Source organism: Sarcophilus harrisii, chromosome 6 (assembly GCF_902635505.1).
Source record: "Sarcophilus harrisii chromosome 6, mSarHar1.11, whole genome shotgun sequence".
In the NCBI taxonomy this organism is placed as follows: Eukaryota; Metazoa; Chordata; class Mammalia; order Dasyuromorphia; family Dasyuridae; genus Sarcophilus; species Sarcophilus harrisii.
In genome coordinates this window covers 15,368,203-15,375,095 of record NC_045431.1, presented here as the reverse complement: position 1 = coordinate 15,375,095, position 6,893 = coordinate 15,368,203, and positions in this window count along the sequence as shown.

The following is a 6,893-nucleotide window of genomic DNA, read 5'->3' as shown; positions in this document are numbered from 1 at the left end:
TTTGCAGAGATTGTTGTTCAATATTTATCAGCTTACCCCAAGTGGGACCCCCAAAAATCACTGAATTTTTTTAATACATAAAGGGCATCTGCCTAGATGATCTCTAATATCTCTTTCAATTTCCAAATCCTCTAATTGTATAGTATTTTTAACCAACCAACCACACAATAATGCTCCTCAGGTTAATGATTCACTTTATCTTTAATGAAGTAAGGTTGTTTGTTCCTCATAGGAAAAAGTATCGAAATATTTCATGCCCAACTAGAAAGAAAAAGAAGAGGCCATATTTGTATATTTGCTACATGGAAATTTAATGGAGACATGAGTGTTAAGAATGGATTTAAAGATGAAAAAGAGTTGGTTTCACTCTCATGAAATACACTCATGTTGCTAACATAAAAAGAATGAAATAGTGTACCTGAAAAAAGGATCGATCAGGTGAGATGATTTGGAACAATGAAAGAAAATGAAATCTGAGAAGGTGTTCGTGATGGGCTAGAAAGAGATTTAAAGTTAAAATATGGTAAGTCAGAATTATATGAGGAAGAGGAAAGGAAGCCAGTTAATTTATGGTATTAAAACTTTAAAAAAAAAAAAAAAAGTAGTGCAGGAGTAAGAAAATAATATGGAAAGAGAATAGAAAATCAGGAATATGACTAATATGTTCTGAAGAAGTAGGGAAACAGATGCTAACAGTAATTTAAATTAATTTTTTAAAAATATTCCCTTCTAGCAGTTACTCTATCCATTTCCCAACTAATAGGATTGGTTCTAGGAGGTTTTCTCAGCTTTACCAGACCATGAGAAATACTGATGAAGAAAAAGAGACATTTTATAGATCAAGACAAATCTATCCCAGCAGCATGAACATCTGACATATTTCCCATTGAGGGGCATTGAAATGCTACATACTGACAGAGATACTGATGGGCAATAATCAGGCCTTGCAGAGCTGATAAGTTGAAAAGCAAGATCCATCATCAATCAAACAACTAACTAACCAGCAAGTATTTATTGAGCTTCTACTCACTCTCTCCTCTCCCCCAACCCATCCTTCACACCTCTCTGCCTAATTAACCTTCTTTACGCATAGACCCAATCATGTCACTCTCATTCACGAGCTCCTTCAATAACTAACTTTTCATGGCCTACCAAAAAAGGCTAAAATTCTCAGGCTAATAGCTAAGGCCTTTATGACCTGGTATTTTCCTATTTTTAAGGCAGTTAGGTGGTACAGTGGATAGATTGTTGAGCCCAGAGTCAGGAAGACCTGAAGCTTGCAAATATTTCCTAGTTGTGTGACTCTGGACAGTTCATTTCACATCATTCTGTCTCAATTTCCTCATCCATTAAATGGGGATAATAATAATAGTTACCTCCAAGACTGTTGTGAGACTAAGACAAGTTAATACTTATAAAATGCTTTACAATCCTTACAATGCTATCTAAATGCTATTATTTGTATTACTTTTATTTATTTGAATTATTTGTTTTTATTGTATTTGTATTGTTATTTTCATTTTAATTCAATTCAAATCAACATATATTTATTGGCAGCCCAATATAATGTAGAGTTCAGCAAACTTGGAGTCAACAACTTTGGTTCCAAGTCCAGCTCTGGTAAGAAGAAAAGAAGGGAGGGAGGAAAGAAGGGAGAGAGGAAGGAAGGAAGGAAGGAAAGAAAGAAGGAAGGAAGGCAGGCAAAGAGGGAGGGAGGGAGAGGGGGATAAAGGGAAAGAGAAAGAGAGAACAGGAGGGAAGAAACAAACAATTATTAAGCATCTACTATTGTTCTGAGTACTTTACATATGGGGTAACTAGATGACAGTGAATAGAGTCCTAGAGTCAGAAAGTCTGTAGTCTGGAAGACTTGACTTCAAATCTGCCTTCAGACACTTATTAACTCTGTGCTGTGTGTTCCTGGACAAAATCCTTAACCTTGTTTGCTTCAATGTCCTTACCTGTAAATCTGAGCTGGAAAAGGAGATGGCAAACCACTTCAATAGCAAATGTCAGAGGGCAGATTTGAACTCAACTCTTCTTGATCCCTAACCTGGCACCTAACCTAACCACTGTATCACTTAGCTGCTGCAAGGAAATTGAATAGAGAAGTATAAAAAGGTTATAAGTTTGTAAGTTTAATTGATTGTGTTGATGTCTGATATTAATTATAATTTTAAAAAATAAATTAAGACTGGCCCCATCTTTAAGTTTGGTTTGGGTAGGATGATGTAGGTGGACTTGGAATCAGGAGGCCTGGGTTTGAATCCCTGGGGTATAATTTAGTACCTGTGTAATCCTGAACAGATCTTTATCTCTCAAGAGCCCAAATATAACATAACATAATATATATATATATATATATTAATCCCCAAAATTATAAAATAAAAGAATGCCTTGCTGCAGTGAGGTTCCAGTTGAGAAAATATAACCTCAATGTAGATCAAGCATACTTAGTTTCATGTCTTTCCCATGAATAGAAGAAAAAGCAGGATGGAGTGATCCAAGGTTGGGCTTTGGTGATGCATGATAGACTGACACTGCTGGCTACACAGCCCTGGGCAAATTACAACCTCTCATACCCCGGACTCTTCTCTAAGGCTCTGAGCTATAGAGCAGGTGTTGATCTGTAGTGGTAGAGAGGGATTCTTTGCTAAGTGCTTCCTACACCAATAAGATCACTGGTCCATTTAAAAAAAAAAAATCTGCACATAGTAGGCACTTTACAAAATGTTTGTTGTACTGGATCAGAAGCTAATGCCATGAGACAGGACCAAATGATCAAAGAAGAATGTACAGAGAAAGGAAAAGAAGGAAATGGAAAAAAAAAAGTCTACTTTTAGAAGGAAGGATAAAGAGAATACACAATGAGAGCAGTAAAAGGAAACCTATAAGATTCAGCATTGTGGAACCCAAAGGGGATTCTTATTTTTAACTAGATCTTGATGTTCCACAGTTTAAAATGATACAAAGAAGAGGAGAAGAGGAAGAATAGAAAAGACCATTCAGCTCAGCAAGAGGATTGTCAATGGAGACTTGAGAGTAAAGTCAAATGGCAGGGAATTGAAGCCTGAGGTAGGGCAAGTTTGTTTCTTCTCTCTCCTTCTCCTTGCCCAGCCCCACCCTACATCTCACCTGCAGAATGAATCTTGCAGAACCCCAGGTGCCAGAGCCCTTGCTTCCCAGCCCTAAGAGGAAGCTGATGAACTGGCCCAGTGCCATCTCTAAGACAAGGAGAGTGATTGTGCCTCAGGTGCCTTCCAGGAAAATGCCTCAGGCTCAATGGGGGTCAAACAGGACAAAGGAGCATTCTTCTACCTCCTGCTGGCCCTTGTGTTTAAGGAGCTTTGTGATTCTCTGTCCAAAATGTATAAACACATACAATCTGCTTCAGAGGAATGCAGTGGAGCAGAGGAACCGAGAGGAGCAAAACCAATACATCCCAAATTCTATACCTACAATACTGATTATCCCCCCCAGTTTGCAATCTCTGTTCCATTCCCCTCAGATCTCAAGGAATACTTTTGTTTTACACTTTCTTAATACACTTTTAATGTAATATGACATTCATAATAGTTCATGTTTATATAGCCCTCCAACATTTAGAAGTGACTTGATCGAATTTGATCTCCACAATAATTCCTTGAAATAGGCACTATTATTATCCCCATTTTAGAGATGGAAAAACTGAGTTTGAGAACAGCTTAGGTGACTTATTCACAATCACACAGTTGATGTCTGAGGAAAAATTAAAATTTAGCTCTTTCTGAATTCAGGCTCAATACTCTATTAAAACGTGTTTGTGCCTTGTGGGCTCCTAGATTATAACTTCCATGAAGGTCCTGGGTCTCCTTTAAACTTTGTATCTCCTCCAGTGCCTGCCATGTGCTCTGTGTATGATGCCCTTGAGTCTAATCAGTTGTACAATAAAATGAAACTGAAGCCTTCTTGTCTAATTAGAATAACTAAATTTAGCCCTGAAAACAGTTGAGAAATGACGCAGTGAGTATGTAATAAATATTTGCAGAACAAAATAAGTAAATAAAATTAATATACTTCATACTTTCCCCACCAAATTTGCAATAAACTGTTGAGTGATACTTCCCTAGAGAAAAGGATAATTGCTTGCTAGGGCATCTCCTCCTTTTAAGGTTGTTGGGGTTTTTTTAGGATATAAAAAGCACATCTTGAATTCTTTACTAACCTGTGAAAAACCCTTTTCTCTTCTGAGTATTCATGATACTGACTACTCCCTCCCAAATGGAAAGCAGTTTCTTACAAGAGTGAGCCTAACATGGACTAAATTAAAATCAATTGAAGCTCGAGATATTTCTTGGTGGGCTAAACTATTTGTTTTCAAGTGTTCCTCTATGGAAAGATGGCTTTGTCAGTCTAGGTATATGTTTACAGCTAGTACAATCTCAAAAACCTTAGACTAGTTAGATGGCTTAAACCTTCACAGGCAGAAGTTAACTATTATATAATTAAATGAGAAATATGGTTACAGGAAAACTTATTCATACAAGAGAGCACAAAATCATATATCAATCAGTCTATCTTTCAGCAACTAGTCCTATCCATGATTATAGGTCAACTTCCCCCAGTAAGACATACTTAAAATAAATTTCTTTGAAAGAATATGTATAAATTCATATTTATAAATACATATATGTATTTAAATACATGCAGACATTTACATGCACACTCTTTCAAACTTAAGGGTATTTCCTATATTTATATGCATACATTCATACATATATGTGTATGCACATGTATTGGGAAAATAAATGTAATTTTTTATATAAAAACCGTTGACCTATATGAGATTCTTTTCTTAAAAATAAACAAATTTTGGCCATAGGAAAAATACCTGAGAAGTTAAAAGAACCCTGAGAATGGGGGAAATTAGCCTGAAAAGAAACAAAACTTTTCAACTCTTCATGGACCTCATCCCATTTAGACAGGATGCAAGCTCTCATTGGATTTTAAGCCAAGAACACTCCTCTTCAAAGCTCCATCAAATTTACCCCTTTTGGGAAACTGTGTTGGGTGCTGAGGAGGCTGCTAACTTACATGGATTATCAACTCTCTCACTCTCTCCACTTCCAATGTATTTCTAGAACAGCTGTATGCTCATTTGCAAAGCTTAAAACTGGAAACCTAACCAATCCACGAGATCTTTTCATCTACTTTCTCCACGGCTTTTGCAGCTCCCTAAAGGTGCACCAGTGGTCCCTAAGGATCATCTTTTTTGCAAATGAAAAGGGAGCCATTTGTCTAAAGGAAATGGAGGCTGTTGACTTTCCACAGCAATCTCCCTCTTCAATTCAATTCATTTACAAGTCACTGCATTTTGTCCTCTTCAAGAGTGAAAGGCAAACAACAAACAATAACTGATTTTTAAATTGTGAAGTGCATGAAAGTATCTATACAAAGTGATCAAGAGGAAAATAAGCAGAACCAAGAAAAATATATATACAGTGATGACAACATAAAAGTGAATGTAACACTATCAAGCAGCACTCAAATGTAGAGATATGAGAAGATTCCCCAAATCTACCCTTTTCACTGAGGCGGGAGGTCCACAGACGTTATACATTTATTGCACATGTTTTCAGGCTTTTCCAACATACTAATCAGTTGTGCTAACTTTTTTTTCTCTGTCTTTAAAAAAATACTAGTTATCATATAGGATGGTTCTCTGGGAGGGAGACTGATATATAAAATGTTTTTTTTTTTTTAAAAAAGAAAATAACAAATGTTGAAAATTTTTTTAAAACAGCAGTGTCAAAAAGAATATTTGTTGATTAATTGAAAGTATGATTATTCTGAGAGATAAATACTAAAATGTTCTTACCAGCTACTGTGAAATATTTTGGGGAGTTTTTTCCTTCCTTTCCCCTCTTTCCCCTCTTCACAATATGTATTTTTAGAGAAAAATTAAGAAAATATTTTTTCTTACATAAAAACCATCCCTTTTCCCACTGGTTTTGTCCCCCATTGTTTGAAACAGTAGCTTGCTATTAACGGGAATCTTTCTCTAAGTATAAATTTATTTTTTCCTTGTTAAAGCAGACAGATGTTAACAATAGGAGGAACAAGTGTTTGAGGGACCCCAAAGCAAATTCATCTCTGTGGGAGAATTCAGCCACATGATGGGCACTGATGCTGTGCCTAGACTTCAGGAGCTAGCTTATACCTGCTCACAAGAAGGAGAATTTACATCTTGGACAACAGGAAACCCTCCAAATCAGGGCTTGATCTATGTTTTAATTATTGAAAATGACAGAAAAAAATTAATAAAGCAGAATAAACTTAAAACAGTGTCATGTAACAATTTTCCCCACTAGGAATTTAACTGGTTGTTAAAAATGTATCAGCACACATTTAATTTTGAAATTAAAGACCTATAAAGCTCAAATCTCACACTCCCAAGAGGTGGCTTCTAATTGATGAGCTAAGAATCCATTGTGTTACAAGGGGCCCTATCTATTTAAACAAGTTAAAAGAAACATTATAAATACCATGTTGGCAGTAGGGCAATGAATTTAGTGTTCAAAAAGGAAATACTAAGGTAAATATGCCCATTGAATCACTTCACAAATGAACTTCCTCATTCTCTATTTTGCCTCAAAACACACACACAATCTGGTACTTGAGGTGACACTTCTAAGAAAGAATTGTGAAGAGAGGAAAGTGTTAGGTACCTAAATTGCAGTTAACTTTGCCATTGTTTCTTATGTAACTCTATTCTTCCGGAAATAGTCTCAAAATCTAAAGAATGAATGTGGTTTTTACCCACGTGTTCATCCGGGTCTCACTTATCCTGAGCTACCCTGGACTATTAGAGCTATTCTAGTGAGCTATTAGAGAAACTGAGTAAGGAAGACCTA